The sequence below is a fragment of the Ischnura elegans genome, chromosome 3 (assembly GCF_921293095.1).
Source record: "Ischnura elegans chromosome 3, ioIscEleg1.1, whole genome shotgun sequence".
Classification (NCBI taxonomy): domain Eukaryota; kingdom Metazoa; phylum Arthropoda; class Insecta; order Odonata; family Coenagrionidae; genus Ischnura; species Ischnura elegans.
The window spans coordinates 26147315-26173462 of record NC_060248.1 but is presented as its reverse complement, the minus strand read 5'-3'; the positions used below and the strand labels follow the sequence as shown (position 1 = coordinate 26173462).

Here is a 26148-nt window from a genome sequence, read left to right as displayed (position 1 = left end):
TCAAACATACACTATCGTATTGGAATTTTCGGGACACATAGAAGAGACGCCTGTCAATTTTTGTCTGTACCTCAAATTTGAGAATTTAATCTCAATATTTTCTCAGGTGTGAAATTTTCTTCTTTATAGTTACATGTATTTTGGGTTTCAGTTTCATTCTCACATTGGTGAACTGCATGTGCAAAGAGTTTTGAGACGATAACGTAATTTGTAATAAGTTATGCATCACGAAAAAAGACAAAATACGATCAGTTGAGGCGGTGTGATACGTTCTCTTAATAATGTAGGAGGCATGAAACACAGCAACATATAGTGGTTCTTTACTTTCCAGCAGATATCTATCGAAGTGGACGCTGTACAAAATCTCTTTTGAATCACTCAAAATATTATAGAATCAAATGGCCAACTCCTGTTATCTAAGTACTCAGCCAGTATGGAATATATATCGGATGAAAGAACTATTTCGAATAATTACTTTTTATTTCCATAATGGAAGTAGCTTCCTGTATTTATATTGACGAAATGCACACTGAACCGAAGGAGGCTTTATATACCTATGCTGGAAGTAAGGAGCTTTCATCTTTGTAACTTCGCGGAAGTCTTCGCCGTAAATTATTAGGTCCAAATATCAGAACCTGGCTCAATCTTTTGTCCTCACTCCAAGTTGGTGGTTCAAATCTCAGACTCAAGTTAAGTTTGAGTTAGAGTTCATATTTTAAAAACTAGATACAACTCGACTCATTTCAGTTAGAGCGATTGTGGAAAAATTCACCTTAACTTTTGTCAGTTAGAGTATCCCGTTGGATAGAGACCAGCATTACTGTCAGAGTCAATATCACACGTGAAAGTATTTTTACGAGAGTTATTTCATTTCGAAAACGCGAGGCGATAGCGGCGGACATTTTGGAACTTACCGGCGGCTCATTTTGATTTGGGAGCCAACTCATCAACTGTGGAATACCGTCTGAGCAAGCTTTGGAACTCGGACGAAGATTCGTAACACTATCATGGCAACTGAGTCTAGTTTAAGTCAGGATGAAGATTCTGGTAACGTTCTGGAGAGCGGCCCTTGGCCATACTTCATTTAGCATTCTCCTACCAAAGTTGACTGCGGGATAGTAGATCGCGCAATCTCCATGGGGACGGACTAATTCCTCGATGGATGTTAAGAAAAATCTCCTCTGGGTAGTTTTCGAACCAGTGGCTGAAGAATTGGCTATCAATGAGAAATTTTGGCAATTTTAAACCTTTTAGGGATAGTTTGATGAGACGACCGATTAAGACTGGTTGGGTATTGTGAACATGGGCGATTCGTGAAATTTTGGAGGAGTAAATCGAGTGAAAGTGTAAATTAAGCGATTATAAAGTGAATGAAGAGTAAACGGGCCTTGCGTTGCCGCAGTCATGACTTACCTGTATGTGCTTCGCGAGGAGAGAATTTTTGACTTGCGCAGGTAGTGGAAGGAAAACAATTAGATATGAATTTACCCATGGATAAGTGCGATTTATTCCCTGGTGAAGTATAAACCTGTACTAATAACGTATATATGCAATGACGTGGTAATTTAGCAATAACTGAATCTAGAAGAGAGACATGCTTTCGTGACTGATACCGTTATAAATAAAATAAAATTGCATTAATTATTCTGTTAAAAGTTGGAAAAATATATTAATTGTGCCAAAGATTATGGCGCGAAAGTACTTGATTTTCCATCTAAATTTGTAATTTTCTATGTAGGTATGTGGAATATGTGAAGTTGAAGAGAATTTATTAAATATCTCTTCGGTGTTATGAATAATATTAGTATTAATTCAGCTGCCTTTCATGATTTTTTCCTAAGTTAATTATTTTATGACCTGAAATGAATTAAATCGCTGAATCGATTTTAGTCCACGGGATGTGGGTAATGTGGATTTTGTTAGGAGAAGTTCTGGAGTGTGGGGTAGGAGGCGGCCCCTGTGCTCTGCCAGCTAAGTCGGCGAAATCCGATATCCTCCGAGCTCTGCGCAGAAAGCCGTGAAAGCCTCAAAATCGAAGCCATACTTTGGTTATCAGTGGATTATACTCCAAGTGTCGCGATCCTTACGCTTGGTGAATTATTCTTAACTCGCTCCTGGGATTCTCCGTAAAGGGCACATATTCCAAGAATCTCGAGCTTCTTTCTTCGCATTTACCTTGCTCGCCTTTCTGCCTACGAATGGCGGAAGTTTGTTGACAAGTAGAAGAGGCATGTTATGGTAAATTGCAGCGTTATTTTACGTGTACTTATCGGGTGGCTGGAATGTATGAAATATAAGTAAATTACATGCTGCTTTTTTTTCCAATTTTTGCCTATACTTGACCTCTTTTCACGTAGAGAGTTTATCAAAGTATGTTCATTCATGTATGATATTAATGTTTGATTTCGGAACATGGATAATGTAAATGATTTCTTTTAATGTTTCAAATATTGAGTGCGTCAGTGTTTTGCTATTAATCAAGGAAGACTTAGGAGTGCGTATGAATTCAGTGGAAGGAAAGGCTGAGCCAATACATTGACTTTGATTATCGCTGAACTTATCCTAATCATGAGTGCGTCGTCGAACTCATAATTAGCTCAAGTTTGACGTTAACGAAATTTCATCGGAGAATTCTCATGGTTTTGAGGCGAAAGGCGAACAATTTGAAATCACGCTGGGTGAAATGTTTCAAATATGTTATTCGAATATAATTTGATTTTTTCCTTTCTATTTTATCTTTTTTATGCCATAATATTTAATTCAGAATGAGAAGTGTCTGCTTATGAATGTTATCCTATTGAAGAGGTGGGAAAATTTTGGCCCGCGGGCCACATGCGGCCCGCCACGGAGTTTGTGACGGCCCGACACTTAATTTTAAAAAGTGATAGGATACACTTATCTCATTGAATTGATTATATAATTGAATGTGCTAGCAATTAGAAATCTAACTAATGTAAAATTAACCAAGTAAATAATAAAATAGAACTACCAGTATGTTTTATTATTATTGTACAATTTATCTATTTTCTGAAATTAAATATGATGTCATCTGATGAATACAATCATTAAAGACCCTCCTTCCGATAACTTCCGCTCATGTGGCTCTTGAGTCCTAACAATTTCGGGTGACAGCCCAGAGGAAGTGCTGAGGGTGCGGGGTGGTCCAGGGTAAAGTGCTGAATGTTTGTGTTTCGTGTGATGTAGAGCCCGATAGGGATAGGTGTTATTGGCGTGAAGAGTGGAAAGGATTGAGCATAATCGTGGGAGACGGAAATCAAAATGAGATGGGCCTTGAGGACGAACATTGGTGGGCTTTCATTTCTCAAGTGCCAATCAATGAGAAAATTACATTGGGGAAAGATAATCCGGCCTAATTTCATTTTTGAGTGGAAAATTTGGAAGCACCGTGTTCCATCCTTCATCCACAACAACATGGCTCTGCTCAGCGATATCCACACGTGGAACACGCGACATAGAGGAAACAAATGACTGGTCCCAATCGATAGGTCCTCGCGTATGGCGGGATCATTCATATTTGCCCGCTCATTTAATGCCGTGTCGAATGACCAGAGACGCGACTGGTCAAGGACGAAGATGATCCGACAGCTGGCAAAAAATACAATGTGGCCTAGCTACATTACAATATAAATTTATCTACCGTCATATTAATTTTTCACTGATGCCTGCATTCCTTTATTTCCGTATTGATAACCTTGTAAAGAGAGCCCTGGTCCAGAGGAAGAGGGGACCGGATTGTGGCCTCATCAGGGCCAGGTAAAAGAAATAAATTAAATCAAATCAAATCTACTCCCGTTGTAAAAGTTTCTCGCATCATACCTCCTTTTGTATCACTTTTCGGCTCTGGCAGTCATTGCTGCAGCCAGTGATTAGATAATATGTCTTGGACAAGTTTTTCATTTGCAGTGTTGATAAAAATCATGGAACTTCATATTCTATTCTGAGAGAATTATAAAAAAACGCATAGCCTAAAAGTACCTTCCTACTTATGCTATTTTATGGCTGCAGTGGATAGTGATTGGCAAATTGCTGTCCCATTACCATTACTAATTATTAATTCACATGAGAATCTTAAGACCTGGTGGCGCATTAGGTATTATTTTGGGATAATTTCGCTTTGTTATCATGAAGATATTTGCACATAGCTTGGCTTGAGAGCTCGCAAAATAATGGCAAACTAACCTCATTACTGCAGTGTTAATGGAGGCAATTCCTGTAAACCTATCTAAACATCCCATTGTTAAAATTTGAGGATATAAAATTTTGTGTAGTGATTTTGAAATAACTTTAAAATATTTTGTGGGATCGTATTTTAGTGCGAATCGATAAGGGAGAGTCCTCGTAATCCTTAATCATTGGAGGAAATGTCAATGTATTGGTTTCGATTATTGGTATTTGGTATTAATCGAAAATGACGCATATGAGCTATTCATCTTAAAAGGATTTCTGGACTTCCATTGCAGTAGCTTCGAATCAAGTTCAGGATGAATACGTCTATAGAAGATTCGGCATCAACTTATCAGGTGTTAGAGGAAGCCATGTGTTTGGATATTTAGCTAAACCTTCTCTTTCTATTTTAATTTCCTGCTCTGTGCTTAAAAGCTCTTTATTCTACCGCTTTTGTTCTTTTTAGTAAGCACGTTCTAAAAGTATTGAGTATCTAAAAGTATTGAAAATTCGTAAAATTTTCCGAGGTAGAGACTGCCAGCGATATAGGATGAATCCATCACATGGAAACAAAAACGTGTGATCTTGCAAAGTTGTTTTAAACTTGCATTCGTAACATATTTAACGCTTTTGCTCTTTATTATCGAGATGCTACTCCGTGTTTAGGTACGAAAAGCGGAATATTCGTGAACGTGATGAATGAAATCTATTCTTCTGCTGTGTGCGTCAGTGATCGACGTGGAGAGACATTATTGCTACTCCACATAATGCTACAGGCTTTAACCCTGATTTGTCTATGAATTATTTAGCGTCCTAAGAGTGGGTACACATTATTGAAGACTCGTTGATTTTTCGACGGAAAAATTAACAGAAAAATTGCAGTAGGCGGTGAGGGGGAGGAACCAGGAAATGTTGGGTGATGAGAAAGGGCTTTTAGATGAGGTACGGAGAATGGAAGAATGCTGGGTAAACGAGGGAGAGTAAGGAAGGGAATAGGATTTTTAGCTTGAATGAAAAGGAGTAAACTTTATTATGAATTTAAGAGGGAACTACCAGCTGGAAGGGGAGAGAGGCAAACGGCAAAGTGCTGCACGTAGACATATCTTGACCGATAGAATACTCGAAGAAAATAAAATCATCGGTGATGTGCCGTATTTTCGATCGAATTTGCATCGTATACTAGCATTTCTAAGAGCTGTCTCTTACTTTTTTTCTTGGAGCTGCGTCGTCCCTTTGCCGGGGAGCCCAAAATTCGCGGTGTACTACTCGACGTCAGCCGAACTTCAGCGGAAACCTTTTATGGTCGCTCTTGAAACGCCTTTCGCAACCTGCGGTCACGGCACCACTTTCTGCGATGGATCAGTGCCTTTCATGCAGGTTAAACTTCGCCATAAAAAATCGCTACTTTCTTGCGGTCCCATGAACTGCGTTTTAAAGGAACTGTGTGGAGCCTCGAAGGAAGTCATCATATTCACCTCTACCTTCTCATCTGTTCGACGTAAACTCATCCTTTTCTACCCTTGGCCATGCATATATTACGGTTCTTAACAGAGATTGATTATTTGATCAAATTATCCTTGCATTGGGATGGAAAATAAGGCAGATTACCATCATTGTATCTCCTGAATTCCTATGTACAATAGGATGTTTTTCTATTTGTTTATTGCTTTTGTATTTTTGTTCGTTTAAATATTGCTTACTACTGGCTTGCTGGCCAGCAGGATTTTAAATGATGCGTGAAAAATGTCGTTTATTTTTTTCCTGCGTTACCATTTCCGTAGTTTACAAATTGTAAGTATCATATGAAGATTTTGTTTATTAGCATCTGGATAACTTAATCCTTGGGTATTGATCAAATTCACTTTTTTATTTTCTGCATTGTAACTTATAAAAATATTCTTGTATGCTATGAAAATTTGAACTTATGATTGCTTTTCGTCATTAATTCAAAAATCTCTATATATCGAATTTTACGAGTCCCATTGCACAGTTGATTCGCTTTGCTCGAATTTTGCAACGAATTCTTTAAGCAGTCCATTACTAGCGGTTGATATTCATTGGTTTTGTGGGTCCCTATCACTCATTTTCGTATCGCCGCAATCGACAGAGATTTTTCTTTGACCGCAATTAACAGAAGATGGAGGAAAATACATATTTATGGGTGGTTGGTGTGAGACATGAGGAGAGGCAATGGGATGGAAGATATATGAAGAGAACGATGAAATGACAAGGAAAGACTTGAGAAAATGCGGAGACAATGAGTGGGGTCATTTACTCTTACCCGAAATTGTAATTAAATTCATGAATTCGGTAGATCGACAACATAATATATATCTGGCGTAGATAGTACAATATTTCAAGCAACGTAACGTGGATTAAAGGCTTATATTGCTACCCGCGTATCTTTGGAGCGGAGTAGGAGACGGAAGATTAATTTTTTCGTAGTTCCTGTAGTGATGGGACGGGATGAGTGCATGACGTCATCAACTTTATCCGCCTATTTTTCATCGAGCAAAGGAAAAGTTATTTGATAATTTGCCGCGGATGACTCGGAAAGTAGGCGGCGTATTAAAATATAAAAATGCGAACCCTTTTACCTATATTATACTTAAAAAGAATGAGAAATTTAAAAACTTCGGTAAACAAGCCCATAAACTCATGACAGTAAAAAGTGGAAGTTAAATCGTTACCTGCAGAAAAGGTTCTCGTGTTTTCCACCGGTTGATGTCGTCCACGTCTCCCGATTTTTCGAGCAGCGACTTGCTGATCATCCTCAGGGGATCTTCCGAATGAAGATAGTTCAATTCGAAAGATCCCCTGACGACGATCAGCAAGTCGCTGCTCGAAACGTCGGGAGACGTGGACGACATCAACCGGTGGAAAACCCGAGAACACTTTCAGCACCTGATACGCTGGGAAAACCAAAGATCATACATAAATCGTTACCTCTTTCTATCCACTCATCTGGCTGCCATTTCTGCAATTTTCCGTGGTTCCGCAGTTTATTTGCATTCGAAATAGCCATACTTAGTACCGAGCTGAGATGAATTTTTATTTCGAACAAAATTAAGGATAGGAAATATTTAGAAGAGGGAAATATGTAGAGCACTCTTGGATAAAATAGTTTACATTGTTCCTGAAGCATAACATTCTTTTGTGAACTGAAGATTCAGCGACTATTATATATGCCTCAATGATTTATTTAACTGGACAGGAGTGTAAATTGACAACTGCGTAAGATATCCATATGAATTAGGATAGTTTGAATATGAAGCAATCACATTGAGAATTCGAATCAGGCAACAAATCGCTCGATATTTCATATGAATAGTTTTTAAAACTGACTCAAGTCATGTTTTTGTACATTGTAAGCACAAATTCGTATTTCATTTCGTAGCCAACGGAAGTTTTTTTTCTCCTAGCTTTCTTTGCTGAAAATAAAAAAACTATCTCATTAAACGGTTCGCAAATAGTATTTACTGTGGTTAAACTTACAGTTATAATCAAGTGGGAAGCGTGGCAAAGGAAAATTTGAGGAAACACCCCCGAGGAATACCAATAGGCAATTCAAGGAGTTATTTGTACCGAAAACGAAATTTACCACGAAAAAATCACTCGGCTAAGTTGGAATTTGAATTCGTATCTCCCGATTGTGGTGGAAGAGAATAGGGTGGTTTCCTATTATTTTTTTATTGCTTTAATCGAAAGATTATTACTCCTGGAGTACGTATTTCACGCTTTTAGATTTTTAAATGACAACATCTATTTTTCGCAATTAGATGAAAAGTGAAAATTTTCAAGCGCGCGAAAACGCGACGCTTAAGTATGAATGCCGGGAAATATCTCCGTACGTCGTATTTCTGGTTCCCCCTCCCGCCCGGTGAGGTGACCTTGAGGCGAGGCTTAGCGCTTATACGTCGCAGGATGCTAGCGGATAGCTGAGTACCTTGCTGGATGGTAGCGCTTGGCTTAAAAAAGGTTTATTAATACCTTATCAAACGAAGAAAACTTTCCGAACTTAGCCAGTTTTAATAGGTGATTATTAAGACATGTTTCCCTGAGCTCTGTGACTCATGCATGCATTGGTAACCTCAGACGATGTATAACTCCTATCCTCTCGTGTAGAAACTAGGTCCCTGTGACGTTATGCGGAGTGGCATCGCATGGGCGCCAATCTGGCCTTTTTCAAATGAGGATAAAATTTGACCCTTGCCATTCGTCTAAACCGGTATTTCAAAAACCAAATAATTTGTGTATTATGAATACACTAATGGTGGGTAACGAATCGCAATCAATGCCTTTCGTTTTCTTTGATGAAGGAAACTACCCTATTGTGTTACTTTTGTTGTGTGTAACTATTGGCATACCTGACCGTCAATCGGGAAATTCGTGTTCGGCTAAGCCAAATTATTTTTCCATTCTGGATTTCGTCGTCGGTGTAAATGACTTTGCACCCATCGCCTGACTGCGCACAATGCTACTTGTTACACACAGGACTTAGCGATTCAAAAAGGATGCGGTGAAGAAGACCCGTAAGAAAGTAAAAGACACGTACACCAATATAAATATTGTAATACTTTAATAAATATATATGCATATGAAACTTTATTTCGGATTCCGTATTGTAAGTTATTTGTAAAGCTTTGGAAAAAGTTCTAAGTGAAGGCGTTTGCGATTGATGGATGTTCAAATTCTCCATCTTTGATTGGAACTCATAATCTACATCTACATATAGCCCCGCAAGGCGCGTGGTGGGGGTGTCAAAGCAAATGCCGTTGTCAAAAGAAAAGGAAATTAAGTCCGGGTTTGAGTTTTTTTTTGGCAACTGACTGCCATAAAGCATATATTTAAGTCCTTTATTTTTGGGGTAAAAATATATCCCCATACCTATCTGTTCGGCAAAATGTTTTTCTTATCTTGCCGTTTCTGCTGGACCTCACAATGCAGAAAGATTCCAGGATGGTGTTCTCCGTATCGCTTTGGAAGATATCTGTTCTCAATAGTAAAAGCGATATTAAGCCGATCCCGTAGCCTTGAAGTCTCTCAAAGCTCTCTGTCTAATTCGTGTGACAACTGTGCAACGATCTATGTTGCACGTAGCATTTTTGTTTTGAAAAATCGCTTAGATTTTGTATGATGTGAGGCACGATGTGGGGGAAATTCTTGATATTGGTAAAATTGGTCATTGCTTTATTTCAAATGAGTTTTATTTTGACACTGCGCGTTTCGTTGTTACCAACAACACTTGATAATGCTGTTTGTAACAACGAAACGTCTAGTGTCAAAAAAAAATATTGCAATGTCCAATTTTACTAACGCTTAGATTTTCTTTGTATTTTATCAAGTAGAAATAAGGTGTGATGAGACGGGCGGAGAAATAGTGTATCAAAGGGAGGTTGAATGAGGGTGTAATAATGAGCGAGACGCAAGAAATAGTACAAGCGAGAAAGAAGGGAGTTAATGCGTTGGGGTGAGGATGGGTCTTGCGAGACTGGTAGTCAAAAAGGGTGACGATATTGGAGTATGGTGGTGGAAGAGGTGTATCGCACGGGCAAGAAGGAAAGGAGGACGGGTGAGGAAGGCTTTCGGTGGAGGGAAGGAGAAGACGCAGTGCGAAAGGAAGGACGCTCGAAGGAGGGAGAGAGAGTAAAAGGGCCACACCGTACGAATTGATCGCTTTAGCAGGAGCGGCGAAGACTAATTGCGTTAGCGAGCTCTAATTAAAGTGATCTGGGAGGGAGGGAGAGGAGGCGGCCGAAGGAGGAGGAGGTGGAGGAAGAAGAAGAGAGTCCTCCCCCCCAGCGAGGGAGTGTATGGGATATTATGGGTGCGTGGGATGGGACCGAGATGGGTGTGTGTGGTGCGGGGTCTATATACGGCGTGTATGGAAGTGCTTCGCGGGACGGAGGGTGAATATAGGTGAGGACGATCCCCCTGACGCAGCCGGGCGTGAGGTGCACTTTGTTGTGTGTTTCGGCTATATTACACCCTCTCCTGTGCGTGTGAAGTTATTAGTCACCCGAGGATCACTGAATTAAGGTGATGATGAGAAGGGCAATTGAGTTGACTGATCCAATCCGGGCTTGATTTCTTAAAAACTTGCCGCTTGAAAAAAATTTTTGGTCGTCGTCGGGAAAATTGTCATCGTTTCATACGCCCCAAGGAGATTTAGAGGATATTGTTCGTGTCAAAACTAAAAATTTTATTTCAGTATTTCCTCTCTGTTTTATCATTAATTGTTTTAATGCTAAGATGTTTAGAAGTTAAAAATTAATTTACGATATATGCTTTACAGATCTATCAACGAAATTTTGTTTAAAATAACTTTTTTATGGCTGGTTCTAGCGCCATTTCCTTGGCGTTTATATATTTTATCGTCAGATGCAGAATTTATTTGCTAATTTTTCAAAAGATTGTATTCAACATACCTCATTTTTATTGATCACGACTCATGTGCTAAGTTATTTCTTATTAGCCTTTGACCAAAAGGACGATAATTTACAGATTTTCACACTTACTTTAAACATAGGTAAGAATTTGTCTGAGAACCTTCATAAATTTTGTTTCAAAATTTTATCTTCGGAAAATATATTTAAGTTATCTCCGTTTTTGGGCGCCAATCGGCAAAAATAATTCCAAGGGGTTACTTTGAAATGGTAGTAAAACTACGTTTACTTCAATTCTCTGTGCACCCTCGGTAATTGAATGGTGATTGGGTTACCGTTTAGAAAATGTGCTCATGAATAATGAGGCAATGGAAATCAACGGCGATTGTATTTGCGATCGAAATCGATGCATCATAGAGTTATTTAAATGACGCGACAACATGTCAAGGGACTGTAAAACGACAAAAAAATTATCGTGGAGTTGGCATAAGTATTTTAATTACCAAAACCTCAATACTACTTTCAAATTCCGCCTGCAAATATTTATCATTTATCCCATGCAGTTCGGCTATAGTGAGATAATCTTGCTCATCAACTAAGGTCTACCGCCGCTGATAAACATTATTTTGGTAATGTTTTCGTTTTTTCTCCGTTGTATTATATGTAGTCTCATTAACTCATAGAAATACATAAATCCATAATATACTTGCGGGCATTTCATGAATACTAATCCGTCATATTTAAGTTTTCATTTAAGTTCTGACGAAAAATCAATGTCATACGGAACATACAGGCATCAAGTTCTTTTTATCGCAATAAGGTGTTTTTCTACACTGCCTTTTTGAAAAATATATTCGTGTGTTCATTTGTTTTTCTTTGAGGGAGGAGTTAATTAAACGAGGTGTCGCAAATTACGTTACATGTGAAGCGGACAAGGAATTGCAGATGCTTCAAATTCGTAGTATGAGTATATTTATCGAGGAAACCGGATTATAAAATTCCCGGAACTTTTAAAGAGTATGCCGACACTATCGCGGGTGAAAATGATGAGATGTAAAACAAAATCGTATGACCCCGACGTGATTTGAACACGCAACCTTCTGATCTGGAGTCAGACGCGCTACCGTTGCGCCACGGAGTCGCTCGAAGTAGAGGTGTAAAACTGCCTTCCTAATTTTAGGAAACTAACTCGATGGCGCGCCGCTATTTTTCCTTTCTACCGGCCTTCTTTCCATCGTGCATGCCCCTCTTTTCCTTCTCTTATTTTTTCATGGCTTCTCTTCCTACTCGAGTGCTTCACGTGACGCCAAATTCCTCCCTAGCCTTGTTTCCGCTCTCCAAAAATGAAGTCCTTCCTTAGGCATGCGACTGTAATTGTGTTTTTCACGTTTCCTTTTATGAATTACGTGTGACTCTATGTTCATGAGTATTGTTTTACCTATTTTATGAAGTTTTTTTTCGTTTTCAAATGATTTAAAACCAGCATTGAACGTAGTTGTGCAATTTGATTCCGACATTTAAATTTTCACCGGGCTACCATGAACCCACATACGCGAATAAATGCTAGGGCTTGGTATTGTTTTTCATTCATTCAATGGAATATCAGAGAAATGGCCCCTCTAGAGCTCGCCCGCATCGGCGACCTAGGAATGACGTCGCCGCAGACAGGGCGTAGTAGCATGACCACCTAGATACCCAGGTGTATCTAGGTGGTCATGGTAGTACACGCGTCTCTAATAATGGCAACTTAGCGGTTTGGTTTGAACTAATGAGAGGCAGAAAGTGTAAAAAAACTATAACTGCTACTTTCTGTCTAGCGTCGTATTTTGATGTATCCTTCCTATTCTCGCTTTACTTGATCCACGGTCGGGAGTAGTTTTCGTTGATTTTGCGAGTGTTCTTGATTGCTCTTTGTAATGAAGTTATGCGTGCTTTTTTTTTTAGGAAAATGGTGTTTGAAAGTTTTGGCATTAATTTAAGGGGTAATTATGCTGCCATATTCTTTGCTTTAGAGTTTTTGGTTGGTGTAGGCTACTGTAAGGATATTAGCACGATATTAGTCATTGTAATTTTATTCACTAGTTATAGATTTCAGTTACGGTTTTTTTCTGGGTGCTAGTTTTATGTGACAAGGATGTTAAGTCAGTCTCCCCTCTAGCGATGTTCAAGCATTACTGAGTTTTTGATACGTCTAGGTTTTTGGATTAAATATCTGTATGACCAAAATGTTCTAAAGTAATTTCGAAATTATGATTGAATCGTTCTTCTTGCCGATTCTTATCCTGTATTGCTTTGGTTGACTTTTTGTTACTTCTTATAGGAATTTGCTTAGTTTGAAGTTGCATTATCTCGTACCAATATTATTTTGACGTTACAGCTCCCTTTAGACTGTCCGCGGTGATACTATGATGGCTTTTTACGTCGAAATTGTGCTACGGAACTTATAAATATTAAGCATATAATATGCATCTAAGTTTTGTGTTATATTGACTCTTCCTTTTGGTTTTTCTGAGAACTTCCTTTTTTTCTTCATATAGTACATTAGTTGTGCGTCTGTCACAGGTTGTATAGCTATTTATAGCTATGGTTTTGATCGTATAATTGTGGCTCGCAGTGAGGGAGTTGTGTGAAATATTTATCCCGTAGAAGATGTGGACTTAATTGCTCTTGACTGGCGAGCGATCAATTGAGACGATGGTACTGAAATAAGTAAATAGGTATTCATGCTGGGAAAAAGGCTGCGATAAATTTACGCCTACTTTACTTAAAATAAATCTTGTGAGAATGAATTATAATGGTATGTAAATATTATGATTATTAATTTCTAAAGATATACTTTCTTGCCTGTTAAAAAAAACTGTCGGTCTTCAGCCATGAATGAAATCATCACAGATTTTCAAAAAGGAGAGAAAACTTCGAAAACAAACCTTGTTTTAATAAAAAAAGCCTCAGGTCTTTTCATTAAAATAAAACTTGGGACTTTCGATAGACATTCCACCTTTTTTCTCGCAAAAGAAATATGAACCTATCCACGGTGAGCAGTGGATCCTGCACTCCCCTGGGGCAAGAATGTGGTTTAGCGGACCGAGCAAAGGATTTTCTCTCCCTTGATGATGAATTAACGATTAATCCTCGTGGGTATTCCGTGAGAGGTGTCATTTTTAAGGGCTATGAAGGGAGGTTTTCGTATTATTCCTAGAAACTTTTAATCGCCTCGTGCAGTGGCAGAAGGGATGACAGCTCCTGCTCCGCTGATAAATGTTTTATCGGTTTTTATGCGGCTTAAGCCACGCTCGCTCGTCCTTTCCCGTATTCTCCCCACACGACTCATCCGAGCCCTTGCCGAACAAATATACATAAACACATCGGAAACCTATATCTTTACACCTTATCGGATTTCATATTGATTTATTCATGAGTGCATGGCGGTATATCGGTCGATGTTTCATCAGATGGATTTTATTTATGAATAAAACGTTATGTTTCGGCCGTGCTCAAATTTAAAAAATACTTATATCTTAACAGAACGTTTCTACTATTTTTCTAATAAAGGTATTGGATTTAACTCCTTTGCGTCAGCCTAAAAGATAATGTCAGCCTTAAGTGTCTACTCTAAAAGTAATATGCATTAAAAATACGGAAGGATCGCGAATCAGCAGCGATCATCTATCCAGGGAGTGGTTTCATATTGATTTGTACTCTCTTCTTTTTACTTCATGTTTCTCTAATGTGTTTTTCATGGTTTTAGTGCCTTAATTGTTTGATTTTTCGCCCCTTTTCCTCCTGTATAATTCTTGCTGTTAAAGTCTTACTTCCTTCTTAACATGCCTTATTACTCATTTTTATAAGTGCATTATTTCTTATTTTAGGCTTACTTCTAAACACATTTGTTGATTTAGAGACTTTTATAAGGTAATTTTCTTTTGCTTTATTCATAAAAGTCTGTAATTAAATCCAAATCTGCAGAATTTGGTAAAATATAAGTATCTATACCTAGAGCAGTTGATGACCAACAAATTCAGGTTAACTTGACTAATTGTAAGTGGCCTTGTTCCACCTGGTTATCCATGTGCAGGTTTCGCTGCTTAATTACCCTTTCGCGAGGCAAATTTTAAGAGATATTTCCATTATTAATGCTAGAACAAAATTTTTCTCAGTACCTAAGCTTTAATATTTCATTTCAAGTGTGCTTAAATCTGATTTTCACTTGCTCCAAATTAAAAAAGGGAGTGGGACGAGATTAAAGATATCTGTTTAGGATGGTGATTTACTATTTCAATAGACCATATATCTCGATTGAATAAGTTGTTTCTATGTAATACGTTTCATAGATTACAATTTTTAAGGTGCTCAGTAAGCAAAGAAAATCACTGTTTTTTTGCATTGGTTTATGAGGGTAAAGGTTTTCGATACATATCGATGTACGTACGTGCGAAATTTCAGTGGGGTCATTATATTCTCGCTACTTTTCCAGCTAGGCATTTTCCTTGTGTAACCACTAACTTGCAGAGATTTATCTATGTGCGTACCACTCAGTATAGACTATAAGGACTCTAGCTTTTTGGCGTCACAGTCAGAAGGAGAAGGAAACTCAGATGAGGGAAAGGCCGCTGGCTCGAACGACGGAAGGGGTAGTTCGGCCGATATTTCCTGGTTTCACAGGGGGAGACTCTTGCTTTGCACAATACGTAGTTATCTTTCCTCATCATAAATAACATCCATATTCTATCCGAAAATCTGTCCGGAAATTACATTTGTGGAAGGTGTTTTCGTTCGTTTTTATTTCCTTTTTTAACTCATCTCTTCTGACGAAGGAGAGAAAAACCATATGATATTAAAGCGTCCTATTCCGGGGGCGTATTTTAATCTCGTTTTCAGGTTAAGTCGATGATTTTTTACCTTTTCCAACGTTTTGTCTGAGGTAACGTCTTGAATTACGTGCGGATTCATTAGCGTTTCAATTATTTCCTTAGAACTTCTTCAAAATTGTGCTTTTTTATGCAAATTATTTATAGTATATTTGTACTTATTCTATGAATTTTCTCAGCGGTAAATTAAACTATCTAAATTTAGAGTAGCATTATGTTTTTAGGAGACCCTAAATGCTCAATGTTTGAATACATTGGATCAAATTGTGGTCGCTGTAAATTTTTGCTGCCCGTTCATTCTGCTGTAAAATGTAATCCGCGTTTAAGTTGGTGTATTACATTAATTTTAGCCTCGTTAAACATGGTATATGATCCGGAAAGGAAGGTAAATAATTTTTCAGAATTTATCGCTCATAGACCAGATTTCTCGCTCTTGTAAGCTCAGGCTGATGTGACTTGCCCCACATTTCAATCTATTATAGTTGTGGTGTTTTTATGTGGCACATATATGTTGCAAGTCGTTCTAAGCCTGATCGATGCAAAATTTGAAAATTAGTCGTCCTTTTCACTTCTTTTAATAATTAAATATATAATAATAATGAAATATAATACAATTTGATCTTGAACATTAATTTCATTGCAACAGTTTCTCCCATAAACTAACGAAACAAGTAAACAGTCTTTAATATTTTCCCAGACTCCTTTCTTTTAACCTTAAGTCGCACTGCCGTTACCCAGCCATTTATATTTCGATGTTGGTGACTTTTTGTCCCGTATTATTTAGGCTCTGTCTTTCCTTTCGTTGTATCCATTCTGTAGTCTAGATTTCCTCTCAGTAAATAGTCATTTGCCACTGAAATAAATGGAATGCCGTTTGTTTTATTCTTATTAGAGATACCGTAAATAAATAATCTCGCACCGAAGACTGCGAATCGTTTTCCCCCGTAGTGATTCAATACTTTCAGTGCCTTCGTCTCTCTTCTTTGAGATGCGACACCTGAGTAATCCGTCGAGGGCGATGCGAAGCGTGACTAAAACCTGACTTTGACTAAGCACGGAGTCAACTTCTTTCGCCCGAAGCTGCGGCTGCTGCTCCACAATTGCGATTTCAAGTAGTGCGTCGTGGGGGAGGCGAGAGGATATTAATTCCGGCTGGCATGCCCTTCGCACAATAAGCTCCCTCTCTTCCAATGTTTAATGAGTGCTGAGACGTGGAAGGTGCGTGGGCGTTGTCTGTAAAGAAGAGAGTGAGAAGGCCCTTGTTAGCTTGATTTTCTGTGCAAGAAAAGGTGAAACAAGTGAAAACATCATCAAAATGGATTTGCGTACCTACTTGTTAATCACAGCCACTCAGTTAATCGGATAATCTGTTTCTTTTTGCCTGGTGTTTCCCATTGAAATCAATTGCAATCTCTTTTTGCATGATTGAAGAGTGAAGTTAAATTAACACTATTTTTTTGTCGTTACTATCTCATCGAATAATTTATTATTAACGTATTATACCGATTAAAGTAGGCTTCCATGTCGTACTCAATAAGTATTCTGGCTATTTTAGTCATGGACTTACCCTTTAAATTCACAATAAGGCTTGCTCTCTTTCATTCGATCTAAAAATCCTATTCCTTCTTCTCTATCTTTTTCCCAACATTCTACCCCCTAACACTGTCCTCAACATCCCCTCCCCGCTTAGCACCTCCTCCATCCATACCCTCTGTATCCTCCGTATCTCGTCTTATAGCCGCCTATCCCCACCCACCATGTGCAGCACTTCGTCGTTCCTCCTCCTCCCCGTCTACTTCACCTTTTCCATTCCTCTTCAGGCCCACATCTGAAATGCCTCCAGTATTTCCTTGAACTCCTTCCTAAACGTCTGTGTTTCCGCACCGCAAAATGCTACACTCCACTCTTCTCTAACCTTTTCTTCAAACTCTTACATGACGAACCTCTCAGAAGCTCCTCTCTGTTTAGGAACGCTAACGCAATTCTCTTCCTGAATTTCTCACTACTGTGTCCGTTTTCCTTTGGCATGATGCCGAAATAAAAGATAATTAACATAGAATAATTAAAATGTGGAAAACTTTTGTATGTATCGAATCATTATCGTTAAGGAATATAGTGAGCCAACTGACTTTTTGGTAATGTTTTTTTTGGGAATGAGCAAGGTTTTGTTGAGAGATGATAGCGATTAAAAGTTAACTAAAGCTTAGGGATTCTACTGGTCACATGTTTAATACTAAATTGATGCATCGCAGAAGTTCATGTTCAACGAATTCCATTTTGATTTTGGATTTTAACTTGTGGTACTCATTCAACTGGGGAACAAAATTTCTAACGGTAGAATAAGATTTTAAGATAGATTGAAAGGGATTAGGCCTTACAGTGAATTAAAGAAGGCAGTGCTGGAAGGAAAGGGAGGCTTGCAGATAACTTTTTGAACACTCCATGGAAACCTACCTTAATCGGTAGTATACTATAATAAAAACAATGTCGTCATTGAAAAAGTAAATCGAAAAAGCGCCTCACGGTTACAGGAAACGTGTCAGTAACTGTTACCCCAAAAGCATGGTTTATGGAGTTAAATTATCCAAATGCCATCTGCACTTTTCGGTGTGAAACAGATAATTTTCCCCGTCATAGGCTACTATAGAATACGCTGGTACTCTTAAGGTAGGGTACTAATGGTATGGTACTCTTTCAGTGCATTCTGCACTTCAGGATACTTCCTCGTAACCTACTAGATACTCACAATGAGAATTTAATGAAAAATCTCAGTTACGTTATTGAACTCGGTCTCTATGATTGGGAACCAGTACTCTTGGCCCCCCCTCAAAAATTCGTAATGACGGTAAGGGGGAGAAAATATGAGTCAGACTAGTCAATTTTCCCCAGAGTGTCCAATTATCGAGAGCCGAGTTTTCAGGATTTTAATGTTGATCATATGACTATTTTTAAATGATTAAAAAACTTTAAAAGTCACTATTTATAAATTTTTTTGGGAAAAGACCCCCATAATGGCCCCCCAGAATTTTCTATAAGTTGGAACCCTTGGTATTACCCGAATAATTACGGCTACTATTTGGATATTTAGCTTTCCTTAAAATCTAACTTTGATGCAGGTTCGTTTGGCATATCTGATGAATCATCCTTGCATGCTCCTCTTAGCCAGTCAGTCTCGACCCTAACTCATCGCAACAAACGTGGACAATGGAGGGAAGTAGGATGTGAGAGACAATCTGTAAGTCATTCTGAGACTCCTCGGTATGAGTTGGGTGAAATGAAATGGAGAGGAGTGGGAGTCAAGAGTCATTACTTATATTCTATTTCACCGGCGGCCACCCTCCCGTCCCGCACAAGTCACTGGGGACAGGCTTCCTCAAAGGCCCAGCGAAGCATTTCCTTAGTGGAACCTCACTCGTAACCACCCTCAGCCCCACCTCTTCCCAATGCACACTATCAATCAATATGTTAGAATAGCTGAAGCTTCCAATCTGGAAAGTTAAATCCGTGGCTACGAAGAAGGAGAAAAAGGGACTGCAGGTAGCCGTAATGTCGAAGGAGACTACGTTTGAAACGTCGTTTGAGCGTGGGAGCAGTTGAGATTTTGGCTTATACGACCGTATCAATTTTTAATAGTTACCCCAGTATGCCTCAAATTAAGTTTCTGAACATAAGTAATTAACATAAGTAAGGCGGTGATTAAGAGTTGGCCTCACCCATGCATATTTTGAGAGTAGTGTTAGGGAATAGTATTTCCTTTCTCATTAAAAACCCTTAAACGTTAGTTCTTTTCGAACCCCGGCCAACTGTTATGAGTTGGAGAATAAAGACATGTTATTATTACCATGCAATCTCCATAAGAAAGACTTACAAACACTGACGGGCAATGCAGCCAATGTCGGGCGCTGCTACAGAAGTTAACTATTTTCATATGATCTCTATTAATGGGCAGTAGTATTGAGGTATGCGTCCATTGCTGAGGTCTTATCTCCAGATATATCTCAGAGGCAGATGACGAGAGGAATTGTCTCAGCTGTCATGAGACAGACGAATTTCCAGTCCCCATTGTCTTACTTCCTTGTTCTCTTGAACGACGGTGACGAAGTCTTTGATAACTGGGAGAGGTTGAGATTGTTCTGAGGTAGAGAAATGAAGGACAACCCAGGAGCTTTGGCTTATAGTTCGTTGACTCTACACGAAGAGGAACATTAAAAGGGGAAGAAATTTAAGGTTAAGCAGTGGCTTAAGTGAAGAGTTCCATCCTGTGTATGATCAGTAATTGCGAGGGAATCGAGAATAGAAGTCGGTCAGCAATTTAGAAAAAAATTTAATTGTGCTGATTTAAGAGATAAAAACTTTAATTAACGGGTCAACGGAGTACGAAACAATACGTGCCTTTGCCTGTTTAGTTTGCCAATCAAATGGATTCTAGGCTTTACTTCCGTCATTCTGCCATTTTCCTTCACCGACTTGGTAATGACTGGTCTTCGTTTGTCACTGAGTAATTAGTACTGAATTTCTAAGTAGTAAATTCCAAATAGTCATATCGGTTATGGAAATAAGCAATAGTAAAAAGACAATCTGTCAAAGCTCAAGTCTATGCTTGTATTTTAACTATGCAATGAATAAAGAAATTATTAGTCGCGTTCTGTCACTGATCAAATCAAAATTTTCCCCTTTATCGCATTTACTCTGTAGTTACTTTACTTTATTTCAAGTTCCTATCTCTCCTGTAAAAAAATTTGACTGGTATTGAATAACATTATTTTTATATGTTTACGCTGAATTTTTTCGTGGTCAAACAAAAGAAATATTGTCGCTTTTCATAGATTAGCACTTTTTTTAGCCTTAAGAATCTGTCAATTGGAAAAGAAGAAAAATATATCACGCATATTTCCATGATAAAGAGTACCATTTTCATGCCCAAGGATGTATTTAAATCAAATGTGCCGACGCAAACATTAGACAATGGCAATTTTCCTCCATTATCCTTGTAGCCTATTGGCGTAAATTAAGATGGGGTAGCGGGCTCAAGCGATTACCCGCATTACCCTGGGCCGTGAAACAAATGGCTCGCATCCCGAGCTGTGACTTCCTTGGAGCATTTCTTTTTGTCTTTCCCGCATAAAACATCACTCCGAGGTTTCATCGTAGTTTCCGCCCCTTCTGCCCACTCCGCATCCCCCATGCTCATTTGCTCTCCCTCACCCCGCGACGGCAAGACTCGCAAGGGAAGGAGAAAAAGGGAGTTTGGATGACGATGATTCTCTTCTTCTGCTCCTCTTGCGGCAGGGGGTTGGACCTCGTGACGGAGGCCAGAATGAGGGGAATATGCGTAGTTAAGGGTGACTATTAGGGCGCCAGAGAATTGGACTGGAGGAAGAGAAGGGGCAGAGATTTCTTAGCAGACCAGTGCAGTATGCTGTTCAATAAGTTTCTTGATCAATAGTAACTAAATATGATTCGCGCTGAAATATTTCATAACCTAGACTCTCGAGAAAAGTTTGAAAAAATCGAAAATTATGATGAACCAAGGCTTCATTTCCCTTTACGAATCCATATGTCCTTCTCCCCTATTCTAACAAGCTATCCGATCTACGCTTGATTTAAAGTCACGTAAAGATGGCTAAAATAATAGGAAAATAACGCGTCCGAGATGTTTGATGATGATTTTTGTTATGTATGTGGGCTATGATGTGTAAAAACATAAAAAGCTCACAAAATTACTGCCATAAATAATTGAAAAATACCGCATAATATCCACCCTTCCATGTGCATTCCTATGCGCATATATTGTGTATGTACACGCAGGGGCGTAACCTTGGAGGATTCTGTAAGCACTGAAGCACCATAGAAGTATACGACCGAATTAATACAGTGCTAATTAGCGCATTATTATTTTTATAAAAACTTTGTTTTTGAATTCGTATTCGTACAGTCTTAAGTAATCTCCAAACTTGGTCACTGCGCCAATGGTATTTGTTCAATATCTGCTTTTAAAGTGGAGGTCTGACTTGCATTAGTCACTAACCCCCTCCCAAAACATATATGGGCACGAGTGTGTGTAAACGTTAAAGTCTGAAGTGTCCGCATGTACGCAGTCGAGTTGTGAGTAATGAGATGAGCCTTTATCCTCTAAAGATCAGAGGCAGTTTGAGGGGGACGGCACTGAAATAAAAAGTTGGTGGAAATTATGAGAAATAAAAAAAAACCAAGGGCACTATGAGAGAAAAAATAAAATGAAGGCTAACTGGGTTAATTGGCTGCCAGAGATTACGGCGGTGCACCATATACTTATTAGCCAACACCTTATCTTGCTATGCAAATAAGATCGCACAGAGTATCTTCAAATGTGCATGGCTAAATGTATCTGATAAGATGTTTACTATTATGGAATACATGCAGATATCTTATGACCAGTATCATCAGAAGCATTAGTTAATAAAAAGGAGAGCATATGATATCTTCAAGTGTGTCATAATCAAGCGTATACGGTGATATATTATTTTTTATGATGCTTTTAAATGGCATTTTTGCAGAAAAAAGTAGGGCCTAATGGTTCTGAAAGTCACCTCATGTGTTTGAATTACGAATTACATGTAAAATCGGGAGTAAATTGATTTTTTTATACCATGCATCCACCGTTGTGAGTTTGGCCAAATATGCTTGTGAATATAATAGTGAAGATTGCGATCACGCGATTTTTAGTGCAGATCGAGAATCCTGATTATGTCAAACCAGTAAGCTTATTTGCTTGAATTTGAAAGAAAGTGTTTCACATATAATTATTCTTTTTTAAGCCTTATTTTATGAATTAATTTGAGATTTAAGGGCAAAACATGACTCTGCATGAAAATTAAATGGTAATTGGATCGAATTTTGCTCATGTTGGCGGCAAATATGAGGCTCAACTGAGTTAGGTCGAAATGCGGGCTTTATCTTGTATTCTTATTATAGATACGAATCCATTGAATAAATAAACGACGGGTTATTTCTAGCTATGGGCAGACTACAGACAGTTATTTCTAGTTATTAAGCACTAAGCAATTAGCCGTTCTATGGAAAAGGATTACATTTTGTATTTCTATCCCCACGAACGGAGCGAGTAGCCTTCTCTTCAGCTCCTCGCTTTAAAAATTCTTGACCTAGTGAATTACTAAGTGGATAAATACGCTCCCCGAAGGAGTTTTATTGAGGGAGAGTTCGGGGCGAACGAACGGGGAGCATTCAATCGGAGCCATTCTCCGGAAAAATCGGCCGCTAGTCAGTGCAGTAATCCCCCGGGGGACAGATGAGTAAACACAGCGCGAACGGCGAACCAGAAATATATATGTGTGTGTATGAGGATGAGAATGGGAAGGGCTGGGACTACATGGAGAGAGGGGCATGCTGAAGAGAGAGATTTCCCTCCAAGCTTTAAAAGAGGATCGAATCGATCAGATAAGCAAACAAAAGTGAGCCAATAGATAAATACTTGAATGCGAAATATTCAGACTTGAGGCTTTCTCTCCTGATTGGATCTTATTGCATCACTAAGTAATGTTATTTCGAACTGTAACTCTGCAGAATTTCGGCATGAAAAGGTAATTATTTGGTGTGCCTTTCATATTTAGCCTCTTATCGAGATTTTTTTCTAAGCTGTGTTCATTCAATATTATTGTAGGTTAGCTATTTATCAGGAAGTGATTGGGGAAAACTGCATTTACTAGCCTTTCCGTAATGATTGTTTTTCAATCGAGTCACAATATATTAATATTCTGGGTTTATTAGCTCTGGTTAAAATAAATTACTTCGTTATATAACAATCAATCTCTTTGATGCTTTCAGCATTGCTATATATCTAGTACAGGTCAAAAGTCATTAAATTCTAATTATATTTGCAAAGCATGCTAGAGTAGCATCAGATCAACGTGTACTTATCTTTTTCGCCAACGATATATTTTAATGGGATCCATTTGCACCACTATCTATTAAAATTATTTTCCCCTTTTCAGTACAACCCCTGCATTCGTCTCCAATTGTTCCCGCATTACGAGCTCTCGTGTCAAATTAGCTTGCATTTTTAAACTGGAGATTCTCGTGACTATAGTTTTATATCGTAGATGTTCTTAACATATAGCGTATTGATTATGATACTGCTTTATTCAGTGGCGATGCGTTGTGTGGATGGATAAGGGAGATGGTCAATCGTTGATGGTGGGAGATGCGGAGGAAGAGAGAAAGGAAAGAGGGTCAGAAGAAAAAGAAAGGAAGAGGAAGATGGATGAAGCAGTAGGGATGGAGAAAGGGGTTGGTTGGAGTGTGAGAAGGGGTGGTGCAAGTGAGACACTGGGGACCGTGGAGATGGGGTGGGGGCGAGGGAGAGATTGGAGAAAGAAGCTTTTTAATTGGGAAGCAAGATGGCCGAGTAAACGCCTCCTCTCGGGTGGAGATTGGAAGGAGGGAGGGGGTATGGGGGGTGAGGGGTTAAGAGGAATGAGCCTGAAGGAGGAGGAGGAGAATATGGTGGGGAAAAGAGAGGGGAAATAGGTCAGACGACAAGGTTGGGAGGATTGAGGGAGAGGCGAGAAATCGAAGAAGGGAAAGAGGCGACCGAGAATAGGAAAGTTAGTTTAAGTATACCGTGACTAGGCACGGTGATAACTTTTTGGAGTCACCCGCAATGCCCAAATTTTGCGATAATTCCATGGAGAAAAAATCATTCGTGATAAAATCATCCCGGTCAAGGCGAATGATTTTCTGAGTGGAATTTTCGCATAGGAAAGTTGGATTCTTCTAAGGTGGAAGAGAAACGAATAATATTTATCAACTTCGAGGTTCGTCCTCTATACCCGCTCTGATTCAAGGAAGCGAATCAATAACTCCCTGTACCGATAAAACTATGCATGGCAATGGCATAGATGTCTTCCACCCATAGCAGAATCCTAGAATGAAACCCTTCGCGATGCAAAGTATAACCTATAAGTATCCTTATAACAGAATATAAGAGCGAATAAAATATCACACAACAAAGGAAATGTATTCTCTCCTAAATCTAACATAATAAATAACCATAAACCAAAATAAAATACAAACAAGGTTTAGCATCAAAGTAAATTTAAGTAAAAATTAGTTATTTTTAGGAAAAACTTAATGATTGATATTTCAAATAAATGAAATAATTGCTGCCAAAAGTAATTTTGGGCGTTTTAGGTTATAATACCTTAATAGGTTTTAAATCTTATTTTATTTGCTTCCTGCGTTGGTATTATTAATAAATTAAGGCATTTTTTGGTCTTTGTGAATTATTCGACAGCGTTTTCAGCCATGCACTCGAAAATACCAACCTCGTCTACAATATTTTGTATCGCAGTTTGTGCATAGAATTACATTTTTTCCAACCGACAAAATGTAACATTTTGCCTTGGGCCCACAGGACACCCTTCCAACGTCAACTCTTCCCTTAATAATGGGTAGTTATTCAAGCTAAATTCGGAGTACTACTAGGTACGGCCCACCTTCAGTTTTCACGGGAAATCGTGCTTTGCCGTTAACGAGGAGGAAGTGTTCTCTTCCGGAACTGAAACCATAATCGTCGCTTTCGTCTCCACTCTGCTCCTCACTCGACGTCTCCTCGGGAAAGAAACGAGGTGCTAACGAAGGTGAGCAGTGAACGGGACGAGTGTGTAGGGATGCGGCCGGCGTGGATAGCCTTTGGTGCGAGGGAGCGTTGGAGAGCGAAAAGGCGAAGAGAAATGGGAGAAGTACCCATAGGGGTCCTGAATCACTTCTCCTCCCTCACGCCATCTTGTAAGAAAAAGGACTCTGGAGCCTGGAGGACCCTCGGGAGACGAGCAGGATGGCTGTGTTGAGGCGGAGCGGTGAGGGCGTGGAAGTATTCTTCAAAGGACTTAAAAGGAGTGAGAGGGAGGGGGGAGATAAAAGGTTGCGAAAATGTCTCTGGAGGAAATGAGAAAAGTGTCGCGGGGGTGTGCGGGGATTGGTTGGTAGCACTGCTGCGGATAATTGGAGAGGCCGGGGACGATTGGAGGGATCTGTGGGGAGAGTCCCCACGGGGAGAGCGGCGTCTCTTGTGGCTGATCGGGCGAAGATTAGAGACTCGCTTCATGACGGCGACTTCTGGAGTGCTCGCCGAGGAGACGGGATGGCGACGCGGCTAGGCTGGAAACAGCGCTCGGAGCTGCACTGCCATCTCAAGAGCGTTGTTTCCGGAGGGAGACGTTCGGAGTGGATTTGATGAATAGGAAAGAGTGTAAAGATGCACCGTGGGTCGGGAAAAAATGAAGAGGTGTGCTGTCAGGTGACCAGCCGTGAATTCCACATCTTTTTTCCTTCATTTTTTCATGTCCTTTCCCATCGGTTCTACGTTCTTGGGACATGAATACGTCGAGCGTTCTTCAGTGACCTTTTTTAGTGTGTCTACTCCGGCATTCAATCATATGGAGGAGTTATGACTAATGGCTTCCGGGTGCAGCTAACCTACGTTCAGAGTTATGACTATTTAACTAGATTTATAAGCACTTGAGTTCTTGAATAAAAGTAGTGAATTTGAAAAAAAAAACGCTTTGCATACCATTGACTCCTATTGTTGAAGTTTGAAAAAATATATTCCCTATGTTCAATGGTGTTAGGCGAAACTTGGAATTGCTGTTCAAATAATTCAATGCAAGCTTCAGCTTTCTCAGCCATTTTTAAATGATAAGCCAAGAACC

The 26148-nt window shown here is 39.2% G+C and overlaps 1 protein-coding gene and 1 non-coding gene across 4 annotated transcripts in view; one reads left to right on the top strand and one right to left on the bottom strand.

Moving 5' to 3' along the window:
- LOC124155566 (synaptic vesicular amine transporter) overlaps positions 1–26148 on the top strand; it is a 204247-nt gene that overhangs the window by 39653 nt on the left and 138446 nt on the right. The gene's annotated exons all lie outside the window — the stretch shown is intronic.
- Positions 11641–11712, bottom strand: Trnaw-cca. The gene has a single exon. It is a non-coding gene; the product is annotated as a tRNA-Trp (tRNA).